General features: G+C 37.8%; 1 protein-coding gene across 3 annotated transcripts in view; it reads right to left on the bottom strand.

Annotated features, from left to right (window-relative positions):
• The window catches only part of RELN (reelin), a 528909-nt gene that overhangs the window by 135204 nt on the left and 373697 nt on the right, over positions 1-20008 (bottom strand). The gene's annotated exons all lie outside the window — the stretch shown is intronic.

The raw sequence follows: 20008 nt of genomic DNA, 5'->3' as shown, positions 1-20008 counted from the left end.
GTCTGGTGGGGTTTTAACTTGCTCCTTCATCTGCTGTGTGTTTCTCTGTCTTCTCATTTTACTTAACTTACTGTGTTTGGGGTCTCCTTTTCCCAGGTTGCAGGTTCGTAGTTCCCGTTGTTTTTGGTGTCTGCCCCCAGTGGATAAGGCTGTTTCAGTGGCTTGTGTAAGCTTCCTGGTGGAGGGGACTGGTGCCTGTATTGTGGTGGGTGGGGCTGGATCTTGTCTTTCTCGTGGGTAGGGCCGTGTCTGGTGGTGTGTTTTGGGGTGTCTGTGAGCTTAGTATGATTTTAGGCAGCCTCTCTGCTAATGGGTGGGGTTGTGTTCCTGTCTTGCCAGTTGTTTGGCATGGGGTGTCCAGCACTGGAGCTTGCTGGCCGTTGGGTGGAGCTGGGTCTCTGGGAGAGCTTTTGACAATTGATATTACGTGGGGCCTGGAGGTCTCTGGTGGTCCAATGTCCTGAACTTGGCTCTCCCACCTCAGAGGCTCAGGCCTGACACCCAGCTGGAGCACCAAGACCTGTCAGCCACACGGCTCTTGATGTCTGTTTTCCTTCCTGCTACTCTCCTTCTCCCCCTCGCTTAGAATCCTTGGGCAGCCATCCTGTCACAGAGTCACCTGAGGGCTGGGCGTTGGGTGTGAGCCATGCGGGGCACTGGGTGCTCCCCTTCTCTGCTCTGGAGCGCAGCATCAGGGGTCTCGAGTGGCGTCTGAGGCCCAGGTTATGGCTTCCACCCAGATTTACATCTGGGCCCCCCATGCATCTTTCACTCACTCCACTCTCATCAACAAACTTTCCTCCCACACCCCATTTCTTCCAGAAGCTCATTCAAGTTTCAAATTCCAAAAATGGTTCAGCATTTTCTCTGTTACATTGCCTTGATCACTTCAATGAGGAGTTTAGAGAAAGAGTATGTAAAACATACGGGGTTAACATATTGTATTCATATGACAGTCTGATTTATTAATTTTCCCCTTGTTTTCCTGACTACATTCTTCCCACCAGTTTCTCAACTCGAGTAATTCTCCATGTAAGAAATTTCTAGATACAAGTTTATTTTATGACAATCTTTTTTTTTTTTTTTAAATAAATTTATTTATTTTTGGTTGTGTTGGGTCTTCGATGCTACACACAGGCTTTCTCTAGTTGTGGTGAGCAGGGTCTACTTTCGTTGCGGTGCGTGGGCTTCTCACTGTGGTGGCTTCTCTTGTTGCGGAGCACAGACTCTAGGCATGCGGGCTTCACTAGTTGTGGCTTGCGGGCTCAGTAGTTGTGACTCATGGGCTCTAGAACACAGGGCCAGTAGTTGTGGCGCACAGGCTTAGTTGCTCTGCTGTATGTGGGATCTTCCCAGACCAGGGCTCAAACTTGTGTCCCCTGCATTGGCAGGCAGATTCTTAACCACTGTGCCACCAGGGAAGTCCCTGATAATCTTTTTTACTTACTTCAATCTATAGCTTTGAACAAATTTGAAATTTCTACATATAATGCATTTTGTCATGTATTTATTCAATACTTCGTTTTAAAAATCCTTATGGATTTCTAAGTGACTAAACCACTCTGTATTTAACTTGTTAGGCTGAATTGGCAATAGAAGATATTTTGGAATGCATGTGCTTTTCAGCATATATTTCAGGCTCCTTTTATACTTTTGTTCCTAGCATCTGCTTTATTTTGCTTATTGTTACCATTCCTACTTAAAGTACATAGTTTATATTCTTTAGCTTCTTCAGTGTCATTTCCATTTTCTCAGTTTGGAAATTTACACATGGTTCTTCAAGTCAGGACTAACATTTTACTTTAAGCTATATGACGCTTAAATTGAGCTGCTTGGCTGCTGTTTCTTCAGCTTTTACAGAAAGCAGCCTCTTGGCAAACAAAACTCAGCAAAAAATTGGACACTTAGTAGCAGTTTTCTCTCAAGGATCAGATAACTTTCTGCGCGGGAGATAGAATGGGGGGAATGTGTCACCTAGGTTAGACATTCAGGCTGTTGTACACAGTGGCTGTGACTACTGCATTCTCTTTCTAACCAGGTTGCATGCACCTACATGGGTGCTACGTGAGACTGGCGGGTGACTCGCCTTTATTGGGAGTCCAGAGGTCCATCTGTACCCCAGTCATCCACCTTTGTCTCCTGTGAAACTAGCTCAATTCTCCCAAACCCTATATGCCAGCATCTAATTCCAATAACTTCAAAAAAAATCTAGTTTTAACGTTTATAGAAATTTAAAAAGTTTACAGAAATTTGTTGATGAGGTAATGCTTTCAAAGATTTCTGTCGAGTCTCAGCTGAATCTTCTTTTTGTCCACCTCACAGCAGTTTCAGGAAATGTTCAGCAGCTGGAAGTAAACTGCGGCAGAAAAAGGGAAATGTCTGCCACAGTCGTTTCCCTTAAAAGTCAGAGGGGGAGTCAGCATGAAGCACAGCCTGGGCTTCAGCCCCCCGAAGAGAAGCAGAGAAAGAGAGGGAGACCGAGGGCCAGAAAGGGGACAGACTATCAGAGAGCGGGGAGACCAAGGACCCAGGGGAAAATAGCTCCTCTCAACTCTCATAATGCCTGCCAGCCTCTCGCCAGGAACCTGTGGGTGTGTGAGTAGTGAAGTTGTCAGGGACCCAACAAGACTTCCCTCCTCTTCTGGCGGGAGGAGAGGAATCAGAGAAGCTTTAGCTGTTTCCAGCCTCTGTTAATAACTTCACCTCATTTCAGATTTTTGGCTATCCAGAACCTCCTTCCTCCTGTTATTCTTACATTGCATCCATACTAACTCCAGAACCAATTTTGGTTGAAGTGAACTTACCCAATCCATATTTACACTGCTTATAATTAGGGCTTGCCTTTTCAACACAATCCTGTTATCTCTGTCATCCCCTTCCTGTTTCCTCTTGCACCTCACTTCCTTTCAGGAAGGAACACACTGGCCCATGTAGTTAGGCCTGAGAGCCCTGAATGAAAATGTTTAGCTTGGAGGGAAGAGGTGAGGCGAGAGAGAAAGATACATGAGGAATCTTTGAAATTCTCTTTTTCTTTATCCTTCCAACTATGTGCAGCCATATAGCATGTACTAACTTACTTAGTACTGAAGCAGGGCCATTTTAAGACTTTTATAGGTCTTTGACACTTTTAATTTTGGAAACTCCATCACACATCATGGCAAACATATTAAAATGCACCCATGTCTCACATTACATATGTATTTTTTGTTGCAAAAACCTTCAAGTGGATTTTATAATTTTGTCTTTAAATTTTATTTGGCTACTGGTAATGCATGGAATATACATTTGCCTATGATTTCTCAACATACTCAGGAATCTGACTAAATAAAAAATAAAATCTAAATAAAAAATTTTTTCTCATAGCATCAAATTTCATGAATATTTAAATTTAGCAATTAATGGGGTTGGCATATGTTGTGTTTTGTAGATATTTAATTTAAATTTATTAATTTTAGTTTTGCAATTTTCTTATCATATTTTTGAAACAATATTCATTTTCCAAGCCCCTGGACTTCTTCCAGTTCTCTGGAAAACTTGGAGGCCTGGCACTGAGACTAATGAAAGAACTTCCTAGGAAGAGGCATAGGCAATGCAAAGGTGCTGGGAGAGGAAAGAGCTTGGCTCGTTGGGGTAGAGTAGGAAGAACGACGTGGTTGGACAGGATTGAGTGAAAGGCAGGGAGGCAGGAGAGGCTGACCAGGTCAGGCCACCCAAGGCCTACCACGAAGCTTTGTGAACCACTGTCCGTAGAAAGTAACTACCTCAGCCTATTAAATTTCTTTTTCAACGAGCCAGACATACCTTGAATCTAGATCATGAAAGGCAGATTTCTGTTATTAATTTGTTTAGTGGTACATTCTCCTACTTCTGAAATCTCACTTAGCCGCTTAGTCCAAAGGGAGAATTTTAGGAAAATCTAACTTTGGGAAAATAAATGACTCAAAAGTCAACTGTTTGGACATGAATCTGGGAACATGGCCTTTTTATTAATTCCTTTGGCAGGTCCTAAGCCTCTGTTCTCCAATATATATTTTCAAGTGGTCCATCAGCCTGTCCCTTGCAACACTGTAAGCATATGTGGATGACACTACTGGCCTCTGAGCTGAGTCCCTTCTACTGCTTCTCCTATTACCCGTATCATCTATGCTCACACAGCAGTTACAATTACATTAAAAATATGATTACATCACTCCCTTGCTTCAAATTATTTACTGGATTCCCGTAACACTTAAAATAAAATCCAAAGTCTCTCTGTTGCTCTATAAGGCCCTAACATAATCTATCAATAGTTCCTTGCTTGCCTCAGGACCTTTGCTCTTGCTGTTTCTGCCTGTAATGATTTCCTTGCACACTTTCACATCAGTGTTTCTTTCTCATTATTGTGGTCTCCACACTCCCAGGAGGGTTTCGCTAAACATCTTACCTAAAATAGTCTCACTCTCCACTTATGTCATCTAACATTCCATTCCTTTATCCTCACAGCAATTACCACTATCTGGAATATTATTACAAATTTGTTTACTTGCTCACTTTTGTTTTTCTCCTTTAGAAAATAAGCTCCACAAACAAAGGGCTTTTCTATCTTCATCTTCAGCACCAAGTGCTATACCTTCAGGACAAACAGCACTTGTAGTGCAATCAATAAACAGTTGAATGTATAAATCAGCCTATCAACAAATGAAAAATTTCATGTAATGAAACCCTCATGATGAAAAAGCCTAATAAATAGGATTTATTTTAGAAAGTCATTTATAAATTTATTTGGGGGTATATTCAATTATATTACCAATTTTATAGAGGCACTGATTCCTCTGGGTACTGAAAATACTTTTTTCATAGCTGTTGAAAATAATAGTGACTTTTCAGTTTGTCACTCAATGTATTTACCTTATCTATTTGCTAAGTTTCCTAATCACTTACTGAGAAATGGTAGTTGAAGTGGCTCTTGGGAGCCAGTTCACCCCAACTGACTTTCTTCAGCAGCACAATTTGAGTAAATTTATTATTCTTTTTAATAGTTTTTGTAAAAAATAATCCCAAGAATACTCTAGGCTTACTAATAAACAATTTAAGCTGACAAAATTTCTATGTAAATTATGGGTTGATGTTCAATGAAGGAAAAATCCTAAAGACATTTACTTGGCTATCATTTTTATTCTATAAGCAAATTCATTTTATAAAGGGATAGTTATAAATTTGTTTCTCTTGTGACCTAAGGGATCAAGGCTGTCCAAAGTTTCAGCAGGGCACTAATCCAACCTCTCCTTTGTCAATGTTTACCAATGACACATTCCTTATATTAGTATCAGGCAACCTCCTTGACTATTTTCATGAGACCAGTCCAAAGGAATAAAGATCTGCATGTAGAAAAGACTCTTGACTCTTAACCCCTGCAAATACATATTCCTATTTTTAAAAATTAACCAAAAGGTAGCAGAAGAAAAGGTAGATCTCATTAAAAAGTGTTTTGCCCACTGCTTGCTAAATGTGTATTAGATCCGCCTGTGGGCTTGACGGTCCCCACAAATGCAGGTCAGGTTTGTGCAAGCATGAGCTCTGAAGGGATTTTTCTAGGTCAGTTAGGAAATCTTTTTGTGTTATCCATTACTACACACTACTGTTGATTCTCGATGGTTCTTATAATCCAGAAGTACCTTAACAACTACTTTATAGATCCTCTTGTACAGCTTAAAACACATTCCACTCATTGTTCAGTTCTGCTATATTATTACAAGACTATTATATAATGCTAAATTATTGATTTTCTTCAATTGCTAATAGAGCCACAGTACTATTTCCTACCTTTTATTGCAAGTGAATTGTGTTTAATCTGTACTATGAGATAAACAGGCTTTTAGGATCCTTTTAGTCTGAGATTTTCCCCTAGGCAACTCTTGCTTCTCATAAAATATACAAATTCTTTTTTGTTGTGCATGTTTATAGATGCCCCATGAGACATGAACATACATTTTTTGAATGTCCAGTTTTATTGAGATATAATTGCCATTGTATTAGGTGTACAACACAACGATCTGATATATGTATATGCTGCAAAATGATCACTGCGATAAGTTTAGCTAACATCTATCACCTCACATAGTTACAACATTTTTTTCTTGTGATGAGAACTTTTAAGATCTACTTTCTTAGCAACTTTCAAATACAAAATACAGTATTGTTAATTACAGTCATAATGCTGTACATTACATCCCCAGAACTTATTAATCTTGTAAGTGAAAAGTTTGTGCCTTCTGACTCACTTCATCCATTTTGCCCATCTTCCACCCCCCACCTCTGGCAACCACCAATCTTGCTCTGTATCTATGAGTTTGTATTTTTTCAAGGTCCATCCATGTTGTCACAAATGGTAGAATTTCCTTCTTTTTTATGGATGAAAATACTCCACTGTATGTATCACACTGTCTTTATCATACATTCACACATCGATGGACACTCTTGTTATCTCCGTGTTTTGGCTATTGTAAATAATGTTGCCACAAACATGGGGGGGAGGAACAAATGTATTTTCAAGATAGTGATATCATTTCTTTCAGATATATACTCAGAAGCAGAATTGCTGGATCGTATTTTTAATTTTTTGAGGAACCTCCATAAAGTTTTCCATAATGGCTGCACCAATTTACATTCCCACCAACAGTACACAAAGATCCCCTTTCGCCACATCCTCTCCAAGACTTGTTATTTCTTGTTTTTTTGATAATAGCCACTCTAACATGTGTGAGGTGATATCTCATTGTGGTTTTGATTTCCATTTCCCTGATGATTAGTGATGGTGAGCATCCTTCCATGTACCTGTTGGTCATCTGTACATCTTCTTTGGTAAAATGTCTATTTAGATCCTTTGCCCATTTTTAAAATTAGATTGTTAGGGTTTTTTTTTGGCTACTGAGTTGTTTGAGTTCTTTATATATTTTAGTTATTAACATCTTATCAGATATAGGATTTGTAAATATTTTCTCCCATTCTGTAGGTTCCCTTTCCATTTTGTTAACAGTTTTCTTTGCTGTGCATAAGCTTTTTAGTTTAATATAGTCCCACTTGTGATTTTTTGCTTTCATGGTCTTTGCTTTTGGTGTCAAATGCAAAAACATAATTGCCAAGACCGATGTAAAGGAACTTACTGCCTATGTTTTCTTCTAGGAGTTTTATGGCTTCAGGTCTTATGTTCAAGTCTTTGATCCATTTTGAGTTAATTTTTGTGTATGGTTTTGTGTAGTCCAGTTTTTTTCTTTAGTGTTTGGCTGTTCAGTTTTCCAAACACCATTTATTGAAGAGAGTCCTTTCCCCATTGTATATTCTTGGCTCTTTTGTCAAAAATTAACTGATCATATATAGATTGGTTTATTTCTGGGCTCTCTTTTCTGTTCTCTATTGATCTACATGTCTGTTTTTATGCCAATACCATACTGTTTTGATTACTATAGCTTTGTAATATAGTTTGAAACCAGGGAGTATGATGCTTCCTGCTTTATTCTTCTTTCTCAATATTGTGTTGCCTATTTGAGGGTCTTTTGTGGTTTTTATACAACTATTCGGATTGTTTCTTCTATTTCTGTGAAAAATGCCACTGGAATTTTGATAGGGATTGCACTGAATCTGTAGATTACTTTGGGTAGTATGGACATTATAACAATATTAATCATCCCAATCCATGAGCACTGATTATATTTCCATTTTTCTGTGTCTTCTTCAATTTCTTTCATCAATGTCTTACTGTCTTCGGTGTACAGATCTTTCACTTCCTTGGTCAAATTTATTGCTAGGCATTTTATTCTTTCTGATGCAATTGTAAATGGAATTGTTTTCTTAATTTTTCTTTCTGGTAGTTCATTGTTAACATATAGAAATGCTATTGATTTTTTGTGTATTGGTTTTGTATCCTGCAACTTTGCTGAACCTGCTTACTAGTTCTAGCAGTTTCAGTGGAGTCTTTAGTTTTTCTATATATAATGATATAATATCACATCACCTGCAAATAAAGACTGTTTTACTTCTTCATTTCTATTTTGGAGACTTTTGTCTTTCTTGCCTAATTGCTCTGGCTAGGACTTTCAGGACTATGTTGAATAAAAGTGGTGAGAGTGGGCATCCTTGTCTTGTTCCTGATCTTAGAGGAAATGCATTCAGCCTTTCATCATTCAGTGGGCTTGTCATAGATGGCCTTAATTATGTTGAGGTATGTTCCCTTTATATGTACTATGTTGACAGTTTTTATCATAAATAGATGTTGAATTTTGTCAAATGCTTTCTCTGCATCTATTGAGATGATCAAATAATTTTTATCTTTTATTTTTTTAAATTTTATTTATTTTTCGACAGCAGGTTCTTATTAGTTATCTATTTTATACATATTAGTGTATATATGTCATACCCAATTTCCCAATTCATCCAACCACCACCACTACCCCCGCCACTTTCCCCCGTTGGTGTCCATACGTTTGTTCTCTACATCTGTATCTCTATTTCTGCCCTGCAAACCGGTTCATCTGTATCATTTTTCTAGGTTCCACATATATGCGTTAATATATGATATTTGTTTTTCTCTTTCTGACTTACTTCACTCTGTATGACAGTCTCTAGATTCATCCATGTCTCTACAAATGACCCGATTTCATTCCCTTTTATGGCTGAGTAATATTCCATTGTATATATGTACCACATCTTCTTTATACATTTGTCTACCGATGGGCATTTAGGTTGCTTCCATAACCTGGCTATTGTAAATAGTGCTGCAATGAAATTTGGGGTGCATATGTCTTTTTGAATTATGGTTTTCTGGAGGTATATGCCCACTAGTAGGATTGCTGGGTCATATGGTAATTCTATTTTTAGTTTTTTAAGGAACCTTCATACTGTTCTCCATAGTGGCTGTATCAATTTATATTCCCACCAACAGTGCAAGAGGGTTCCCTTTTCTCCACACCCTCTCCAGCATTTACTGTTTGTAGATTTTCTGATGATGCCCATTCTAACTGGTGTGAGGTGATACCTCATTGTAGTTTTGATTTGCATTTCTCTAATAATTAGTGATGTTGAGCAGCTTTTCATGTGATTCTTGGCCATCTGTATGTCTTCTTTGGAGAGATGTCTATTTAAGTCTTCTGCCCATTTTTTGATTGGGTTGTTTGTTTTTCTAATATTGAGCTGAATGAGCTGTTTATATATTTTGGAGATTAATCCTTTGTCTGTTGATTCATTTGCAAATAGTTTCTCCCATTCTGAGGGTTGTCTTTTCGTCTTGTTTATAGTTTCCTCTGCTTTGCAAAAGCTTTGAAGTTTCATTAGGTCCCATTTGTTTATTTTTGTTTTTATTTCCATTACTCTAGGAGGTGGATCAAAACAGATCTTGCTGTGATTTATGTCAAAGAGTGTTCTTCCTATGTTTTCTTCTAAGAGTTTTATAGTGTCTGGTCCTACATTTAGGTCTCTAATCCATTTTGAGTTTATTTTTGTGTATGGTGTTAGGGAGGGTTCTAATTTCATTCTTTTATATGTAGCTGTCCAGTTTTCCCAGCACCACTTATTGAAGAGGTTGTCTTTTCTCCATTGTATAGCCTTGCCTCCTTTGTTATAGATTAGTTGACCATAGGTGCATGGGTTTATCTCTGGGTTTTCTATCTTGTTCCATTGATCTATATTTCTGTTTTTGTGCCAGTACCATATTGTCTTTATTACTGTAGCTTTGTAGTATAGTCTGAAGTCAGGGAGTCTGATTCCTCCAGCTCCGTTTTTTTCCCTCAAGACTGCTTTGGCTATTCGGTGTCTTTTGTGTCTCCACACAAATTTTAAGATTTTTTGTTCTAGTTCTGTAAAAAATGCCACTGGTAATTTGATAGGGATTGCATTGAATCTGTAGATTGCTTTGGGTAGTATAGTCATTTCCACAATATTGATTTTTCCAATCCAAGAACATGGTATATCTCGCCATCTGTTTGTGTCATCTTTGATTTCTTTCATCAGTGTCTTATACTTTTCTGAGTAGAGGTCTTTGTCTCCCTTGGTAGGTTTATTCCTAGGTATTTTATTCTTTTTGTTGCAATGGTAAATGGGAGTGTTTCCTTCATTTCTCTTTCAGATTTTTCATCATTAGTGTATAGGAATGCAAGAGATTTCTGTGCATTAATTTTGTATCCTGCAACTTTACAAATTCATTGATTAGCTCTAGTAGTTTTCTGGTGACATCTTTAGGATTCTCTATGTATAGTATCATGTCATCTGCAAACAGGGATAGTTTTACTTCTTCTTTTCCAATTTTTATTCCTTTTATTTCTTTTTCTTCCCTGATTGCCGTGGTTAGGACTTCCAAAACTATGTTGCCTAATGGTGGCGAGAGTGGACATCCTTGTCTTGTTCCTGATCTTAGAGGGAATGCTTTCAGTATTTCCCCATTGAGAATGATGTTTGCTGTGGGTTTGTTGTATATGGCCTTTATTATGTTGAGGTAGGTTCCCTCTATGCTCAGTTTCTGGAGAGTTTTTATCATAAATTGGTGTTGAATTTTGTCAAAAGATTTTTCTGCATCTATTGAGATGATCATGTGGTTTTTATTCTTCAATTTGTTAATATGGCGTGTCACATTGTTTGATTTGTGTATATTGAAGAATCCTTGCATCCCTGTGAATAATCCCACTTGATCATGGTGTATGATCCTTTTAATGTGTTGTTGGATTCTATTTGCTAGTATTTTGTTGAGTATTTTTGCGTCTATATTCATCAGAGGTACTGGTCTGTAATTTTCTTTTTTTGTAGTATCTTTGTGTGGTTTTGGTATCAGGGTGATGGTGGCCTCATAGAATGAGTTTGGGAGTGTTCCTTCCTCTGCAATATTTTGGAAGAGTTTGAGAAGGATGGGTGTTAGCTCTTCTCTAAATGTTTGATAGAATTCACCTGTGAAGCCATCTGGTCCTGGACTTCTGTTTGTTGGAAGATTTTTAATCACAGTTTCAATTTCACTACTTGTGATTGGTCTGTTCATATATTCTAGTTCTTCCTGGTTCAGTCTTGGAAGGGTATACCTTTCTAAGAATTTGTCCATTTCTTCCAGGTTGTCCATTTTATTGGCATAGAGTTGCTTGTGGTAGTCTCCTAGGATGCTTCGCATTTCTGCGGTGTCCATTGTAACTTCTCCTTTTTCATTTCTACTTTTATTGATTCCTCTCCATCTTTTTCTTGATGAGTCTGACTAAAGGTTTATCAATTTTGTTTATCTTCTCAAAGAACCAGCTTTTAGTTTTATTGAGCTTTGCTATTGTTTTCTTTGTTTCTATTTCATTTATTTCTGCTCTGATCTTTATGATTTCTTTCCTTCTACTAACTTTGGTTTTGTTTGTTCTTCTTTCTCTAGTTCCTTTAGGTGTAAGGTTAGATTGTTTATTTGAGATGTTTCTTGTTTCTTGAGGTAGGCTTGTATTGCCATAAACTTCCCTCTTAGAACTGCTGTTGTTGCATCCTGTAGGTTTCGGATCGTCGTGTTTTCATTGTAATTTGTCTCTAGGTATTTTCTGATTTCCTCTTTGATTTCTTCAGTGATCTCTTGGTTATTTAGTAACGTACTGTTTAACCTCCATGTGTTTGTGCTTTTTAAAAGTTTTTTCCCCTGTAACTGATTTCTAATCTCATAGCGTTGTGGTTGGAAAAGATGCTTGATATGACTTCAATTTTCTTAAATTTACTGAGGCTTGATTTGTGACCCAAGAGGTGATCTATCCTGGAGAATGTTCCGTGCGCACTTGAGAAGAAAGTGTAATCTGCTGTTTTTGAATGGAATGTCCTATAAATATCAATTAAATCTATCTGATCTATTGTGTCATTTAAAGCTTCTGTTTCCTTACTAATTTTCTCTTTAGATGATCTGTCTATTGGGTTAAGTGAGGTGTTAAAGTTCCCCACTATTATTGTGTTAACTGTCGATGTCCTTTTCTATAGCTGTTAGCAGTTGCTTTACATACTGAGGTGGTCCTATTTTGGGTGCATATATATTTATAATTGTTATATCTTCTTCTTGGATTGATCCCTTGATCATTATGTAGTTTCCTTCCTTGTCTCTTGTAACATTCTTTATTTTAAAGTCTATTTTATCTGATATGAGTATTGCTACTCCAGCTTTCTTTGGATTTCCATTTGCATGGAATATCTTTTTCCATCCTCTCACTTTCAGTCTGTATGTGCCCCTAGGTCTGAAGTGGGTCTCTTGTAGACAGCATATACATGGGTCTTGTTTTTGTATCCATTCAGCGAGCCTGTGTCTTTTGGTTGGAGCATTTAATCCACTCACGTTTAAGGTAATTATCGATATGTATGTTCCTATGACCATTTTCTTAATTGTTTTGGGTTTGTTTTTGTAGGTCCTTTTCTTCTCTTGTGTTTCCCACTTACAGAAGTTCCTTTAGCATTTGTTGTAGAGCTGGTTTGGTGGTGCTGAATTTTCTTAGCTTTTGCTTGTCTGTAAAGCTTTTGATTTCTCCATTGAATCTGAATGAGATCCTTGCTGGGTAGAGGAATCTTGGTTGTAGGTTCCTCCCTTTCATCACTTTAAATATGTCATGCCTTCCCTTCTGGCTTGTAGAGTTTCTGCTGAGAAATCAGCTGTTAACCTTATGGGAGTTCCCTTGTATGTTATTTGTCATTTTTCCCTTGCTGGTTTCAATAATTTTTCTGCCTTTTGTTTTTGCCAAATTGATTACTATGTGTCTCGGCGTGTTTCTCCTTGGGTTTATCCTGTATGGGCGTCTCTGTGTTTCCTGGACTTGGGTGGCTATTTCCTTTCCCATGTCAGGCAAGTTTTTGACTATAATCTCTTCAAATATTTTCTCTGGTCCTTTCTCTGTCTCTTCTCCTTCTGGGACCCCTATAATGCGAATGTTGTTGTGTTTAAGAGGTCTCTTAGGCTGTCTTCATTTCTTTTCATTCTTTTTTCTTTATTCTCTTCCACAGCAGTGAATTCCACCATTCTGTCTTCCAGGTCACTTATCCGTTCTTCTGCCTCAGTTATTCTGCTATTGATTCCTTCTACTCTAGTTTTCATTTCAGTTATTGTATTGTTCATCTCTGTTTGTTTGTTCTTTAATTCTTCTAGGTCTTTGTTAAACATTTCTTGCATCTTCTCGATCTTTGCCTTCATTCTTTTTCCGAGGTCCTGGATCATCTTCACTATCATTATTCTGAATTCTTTTTCTGGAAGGTTGCCTATCTCCACTTCATTTAGTTGTTTTTCTGGGGTTTTATCTTGTTCCTTCATCTGGTACATAGCCCTCTGCCTTTTCATCTTGTCTATCTTTCTGTGAATGTGGGTTTTGTTGCACAGGTTGCAGGACTGTAGTTCTTCTTGCTTCTGCTGTGTGCCCTCTGGTGGATGAGGCTATCTAAGAGGCTTGTGCAAGTTTCCTGATGGGAGGGAATGGTGGTGGGTAGAGCTGGCTGTTGCTCTGGTGGGCAGAGCTCAGTAAAACTTTAATCCGCTTGTCTGCTGATGGGTGGGGCTGGGTTCCCTCCCTGTTGGTTGTTTGGCCTGAGGCGACCCAACACTGGAGCCTACCCGGGCTCTTTGGTGGGGCTAATGGCGGACTCTGGGAGGGCTCATGCCAAGGAGTACTTCCCAGAACTTCTGCCGCCAGTGTCCTTGTCCTCACAGTGAGACACAGCCACCCGCTGCCTCTGCAGGAGACCCTCCAACACTAGCAGGTAGGTCTGGTTCAGTCTCCCCTGGGGTCACTGCTCCTTCCCCTGGGTCCCGATGCGCACACTACTTTGTGTGTGCCCTCCAAGAGTGGAGTCTCTGTTTCCCCCATCTTGTCGAAGTCCTGCAATCAAATCCCGCTAGCCTTCAAAGTCTGATTCTCTAGGAATTCTTCCTCCTGTTGCCGGACCCCCAGGTTGGGAAGCCTGACGTGGGGCTCAGAACCTTCACTCCAGTGGGTGGACTTCTGTGGTATAAGTGTTCTCCAGTTTGTGAGTCACCCACCCAGCAGCTATGGGATTTGATTTTATTGTGATTGCATCCCCTCCTACTGTCTCATTGTGGCTTCTCCTTTGTCTTTGGATGTGGAGTATCTTTTTTGGTGAGTTCCAGTGTCTTCCTGTCGATGACTGTTCAGTTAGTTGTGATTCCAGTGCTCTCGCAAGAGGGAGTGAGAGCACATGCTTCTACTCCGCCATCTTGAACCAATCTCCCCATTGGGTATCTTTTTTTGTGAGTTCCAGTGTCTTCCTGTTCATGATGGTTCAGCAGTTAGTTGTGATTCCGGTGCTCTCACAAGAGGGAGTGAGCACACGTCCTTCTACTCCACCATCTTGAACCACTCTCTCTCTATCTTTCATTTTATTAATGTGGTGTATCACTTGACTGATTTTCACATCTGCTATCACCCTTGTATCCCAGGAATAAATCCCACTTGATCATGGTATATATTCTTTTAATGTGTTGTTGAATTAGATTTGCTAGTATTTTGCTGAGGATTTTTGTATCTATGTTAATCAGGAATCTTGGTCTGTAGTTTTCTTTTCTCATGACACCCTTGCTTAGTTTTGGTGTCAGAGTAATGCTGGCCTTGTAAAATGGGTTTGGAAGTATTCCTCTCTCTTCTATACTTTTTGGAGGAGTTTGAGAAGAACTGGTATTAATTCTTAGAATGTCTAGTAAGATTCACCAGTGAAGCCCTCTGATCCTAGGCTTTTGTTTTCTGGGAGGTTTTTGATTACTAATTCAATCTCATTACTAGTAATCAGTCTGTTCAGATTTCCAATTTCTTCATAATGCAGTCTTGGTAAGTCGTATGTTTCTAGGAATTTATCCATTTCTTCTAGGTTGTCCAATATGTTGGCATATTAATTGTTCATAGTATCCTCTTATGATCCTTTATTTTTCTGTGGTATAAGTTGTAATTCTCCTTTTTCATCTCTGATTTTATTTATTTGAGTCTTCTCTGTTTTTTTCTTGGTATGTCTAGCTAAAAGTTTGTCTATTTTGTTTAGTTTTTAAAAAAACCAGTTCTTACGTTCACTGATCTTTTTGATTATCTTTTTTTTAAATTAATTAATTAATTTATTATTTATTTATTTATTTATTTATTTATGGCTGTGTTGGGTCTTCGTTTCTGTGCGAGGGCTTCTCTCTAGTTGTGGCAAGCGGGGGCCACTCTTCATCGCGGTGCATGGGCCTCTCACTGTCGCGGCCCCTCCTGTTGCGGAGCACGGGCTCCAGATGTGCAGGCTCAGCAGTTGTGGCTCACGGGCTTAGTTGCTCCGCGGCATGTGGAATCTTCCCAGACCAGGGCTCGAACCCGTGTCTCCTGCATTGGCAGGCAGATTCTTAACCACTGCACCACCAGGGAAGACCTCGATTATCTTTTAAGTCTCTATTTCATTTATTTCCACTCTGATCTTTGTTATTTCCTTCCTTCTATTAACTTTGGAATTATTTTGCCCTTCTTTATCTAGTTCCTTGAAGTGTAAAGCTAGGTTTATTAATTTAGGCATTTATTACTATGAACTTCTCTCTTAGAACTGCTTTGGCTCCATCTCATATGTTTTTTTTTTTTTTTTTTCTGGGCACTCTGAGTGGCTTGCTGGATCTCAGTTCTCTGACCAGGAATTGAACTTGGGCCCTCGACGGTGAAAGCGCAGAGTCCTAACCATTGGACTATCAGGGAATTCCCATCCCATATACTTTGTTATGTTGTATTTCCATTTTCACTTGTCTCAGGATATTCTTTGATTTCTTGACCTGTTTGGTTGTTCAGTATCACATTGTTTAATCTCCACGTTTGTGGATTTTCTAGTTTTCTTCTAATAGACTTCTAGTTTCATATCATTGTGGTTGGAAAAGTTGCTTGATGTGATTTCAGTCTTCTTAAATTTGTTAAGACTTGTTTTGCGGCCTAACATATGACCTATCCTGGAGAATGATCCATGTGCACTTGAGAAGAATATGTATTCTGCTGCTTTTGGATGTAATGTTTTATAAATGTCTGTTAAGTCCATCTGGTCTAACTTGTCTTTTAAGTTCAGTGTTTTCTTATTGATATTCTGTACGATTCCATTATTGAAAGTAGGGTACTGAGTCCATTCCGATTACTGTATTGCTGTTGATTTCTCCCTTCAGGTCTGTTAATATTTGCTTTGTATATTTAGGTGCTCTTATGTTGGGGTGCATAAATATTTACAAATGTTATATTGTCTTGCTGGACAGACACTTTTATCATTATGTAATGCCCTTCTTTATCTCTTATTACAGTCTTTGTCTTAAAGTCTATTTTGTCTGATACAGGTATAGCTACTCCTACTTTCTTCTGGCTTTTGTATGTATGGAATATCTTTTCCCATCCCTTTACTTTGAGTTTGTGTGTGGTCTTAAAGCTGAAGTGAGACTCTTGGAGGCAGCATACACTTGGGTCTTATTTGTTTATCCATTCAGCCACTCTATGACTTTTGATTGGAGAATTCAATCCATTTACATTTAAAGTAATTTTTGATCAGTATGGACTTACTATTGCCATTTTGTTCATTGTTTTCTGACTGTTTTGTAATTCCTTTTTTCCTTTGTTCTCTCTTTTCCTTTCTGATCTGATGATCTTCTGCAGTGGTATGCTTAGATTCCCTTCTCTTTAGCTTTTGTGTATCTACTCTGGGTTTTTACTTTGTGGATACCATGAGGTTTATATAAAACATCTTACATTTGTAACAGGCTATTTTAAACTGATAACAATTTAAGTCAAATGCATACTAAAGCTCTACATTTTTACCCCCCCACCATGTTTCATGTTTTAGGCATCATAATTTACATCTTTTTTATCTTGTCTATCTGTTAACAAATTATTATAGTTACAGTTATTTTTTTTACTATTTTTGTCTTTTAACCTTGATACTAGATTTATAAGTAATTTACTCACTACCACTACAACATGAGAGTATTTTGAATTTAACTATATATTTACCTTAGCAGTGAGATTTACACTTTTATATCTGCTCCTGTTACTAATTAGAGCCCTTCTGTTTCAGCTTGAAGACCATCCTTTATCACATTTCTTGTAAAGCCCATCTAGTGGTGCTGAACTCCTTTAGCCTTTGCTTGTCTGGAAAACTCCTTATCTCTTCTACTAAAATGAACTGTCAACTCTAATATGCTATGATGACCATACCCTCATAGTTTTACACATTTTGAAACCAAAACTCTAGATAATATGACAGCAATGTCCTTTCCACCTGTATACTTAGCTAGTCTACTAGATAAGACAGAGGAATGTAAATGTCCCTTGGTATTATCACTAATAGTATTAGTCAAATTATCTTTAATAAATCTCAATTAAAATAATTCCCTTAGTGATCTTAAAATATATGGAAGAGGCTTTAAAGACTATTTTTAGAACATAAAGCAGACAGAGGTTCTGATTTCAGATACTATGTACGGAAGAAAGGAAAGTACTACAAATAATTAAAGGCAATTCATTTCCCCATGGAAAAATGTGCTCTAAGATGACATACTGTAAAGTGACTTATAGCATATTGACTATAGTTCTTCTGATGAAAAAACAATTGTCCAAGTTTTCCCTCGAGAACACTCTCAGTAACAACAATCCATGCTCATGGAAAGTCATGAGTTAGAAAATAAGAACCAAATGAACTCTCAGCTGGGAAAAGCCAACAATAATTAATTTAACACCAGTCATTTGTAGAGAACATGTATACATTTCAAAATTCCCCTTGAGAAAAACAGGTCATTGAACGGCAGAGGCCACATATTTGAATATGTTCAAAGAATTTTTACTTAATAAGATAACATGCTCCAAAAGTTTTACATTTAAAAAAACCTTGTTTTTAGGACTAGGTAGTTATGATAAATAGTTGGTCAATATCATCATTTGAATTTCAATACTGTAATAAGTGTTTCTGAAAAAATCACTAAAGTGAGTTCACACTGAACTTGGAACTTGGACAATATATTCTTCAACAGCAGCAGAGAGAAAACGGTGTCATTAAATGGGGCTTTATTCTGATTCATTGGCTAAGAAAATGGGAACAGTTTGAAATCTTCCATGTTGTTTCATTTTAATGAGCAGAGAGCATTTTTCATGTCCTTATTAAAGCGGTTAATGTGTTTCTCTAGTCTCATTATCACCACCAGAGTATACTCTCTGTTGTTTCATAACCAAGACAACTCCTTTTCGTTTCAGAGAAGTCAAATTTGATTGCTCACATGTGGTTGTTAATAAAACTCCTGCGGCGCTGCTCAAGGTGCCCATGGGGATTGTACAATTATTTATATTTTCTTATGGTTTTCTATAATTATTGTGATTGTACTTTCACAGAGTAAATGTATCTCCACCAATTAAAGCAGTGGTGGGTTAAGAATATTCATCAGACTTGTGTGAGAGGATATTGTTCTTAGGGTTTTGCAAAGCACAGAAATTAAACTGCTGTTATCATGTATTCAACCGAAGTGTTAAAATTAAAATGCTCAGCAACTTTGGAGTTTATCTGAGCAGATGTTAACTATTTACGAAAAAATAAACATTATACAGGACTTGCATTCATGATATGATTCTTTTTTGTATTCAAAGTGCTGGAAAGAAAAGCTGCTACACAAACTTGGGGGATATAGTTTATGGTATATGACCAGTTTGGATTATTGTTAATTCAGGTCAACTTAAAATTGCAGAATCATAAAATTCCAAGAAATCTCATTTTGCTTTACATCTTTGTATCTTATTTGCTTCACCCCTTTATTTTCTTTGAGGACTCCAGGACTAAGAAAGAGTATGCATAAAAACAAATATCTGAGGCTATCAACTAGAAAACACACAATATAACCTTTCATATTTTGTCATAGAGAAATTTCATTCTATCTAGTTTGACAGTGCTTGCAGCAAAAGTGATCAGCTGTACTTCCATGCCATTAGCTGTCATTTTGATGCTAGAATTTTAGCCTGCTGTGTGTGAGATGTGACTGTCCAGGCACAATTCCCATCAAAGGTAATTTTATGTGCAATGGTGTGTAAAATTTACCTCTAATTATGATAAGGTCACTGATGGGTCATTTATGATATGCTCTCGGGAGACGATTGCAGTGAATAGCTTTTGGCAAGATTCATCTGGAGAAATTAAATTGGTCTGACCATGACTCAATAGAAAGTAAAAGACTCTTAGAAAATTATTCCTCAATCATGTTTAAAGTTCTAAAGGAACCCAAAGAGGGGCAGTTTGCACAGTGGTGAAGGTTGTGAGTTTTGAAATTATACAGAACTGAGACTTAACCTAGGATCTCTATGCCTAGAAAGTCCTATCTGATCTGGCTTCTGCATATCTCTTGGCTTCTATTTCTGACATTCGCTCCCTCATTACCTGGGCTCCAGCACCACTGGCCTCCTTCCTGGTTTTTGAACACGTCATGGTCACTCATGCTTTGGGAGTCTTTGCACCACAGAGTTTCCTGTAGTTGTACGCTATTCCTTCAGATCTTCATGTGCCTGGAACTTCCTGCTCTTTTATTTTCCAATTAGTGGAATGTGTTGTATCCACTCTCTGAACTACCCAAACACAGCCTCCTCCTCTCTACCTAATGTTGCCACCTCCTAACTAGGTAATAACTATTGTGTCATCCTACTGATGTTCTTCAAGTACTAATCATAGTCTTAAGTTACTTATTTACTGCTTAATGTATAATTAAGTTTGCATATGACGATAGGGAGAAAAAAAATCTAAGAATGAAAGGTATCTTGACTAGGAGATCCCACACTCTTGAAACCCCACTGACATTAACTATACAAGTCACTGGTCCAATATTGCTTGATAAAATGGACTAAAAAGAATATCTTTGGGTTGGAGAAACTTCTTGGACTTTATGTAAGACAGCATGAAAATAAAACACCTGATGAGAAATTTTATTAAAATAGTCATTAGAGTGATTTCACTTTTCACTATGATCATGATGGACCTCCATGAAGGGAGAATATGTTAGTCACTTTAGTTATTAACACTTCTTGAAGAGGGTTTT

Source organism: Balaenoptera physalus, assembly GCF_965194825.1.
Source record: "Balaenoptera physalus genome assembly, chromosome: 8".
Taxonomy (NCBI): Eukaryota; Metazoa; Chordata; class Mammalia; order Artiodactyla; family Balaenopteridae; genus Balaenoptera; species Balaenoptera physalus.
Note: the sequence above shows the minus strand (reverse complement) of the source record. Positions and strands in the feature narration are given on the sequence as shown.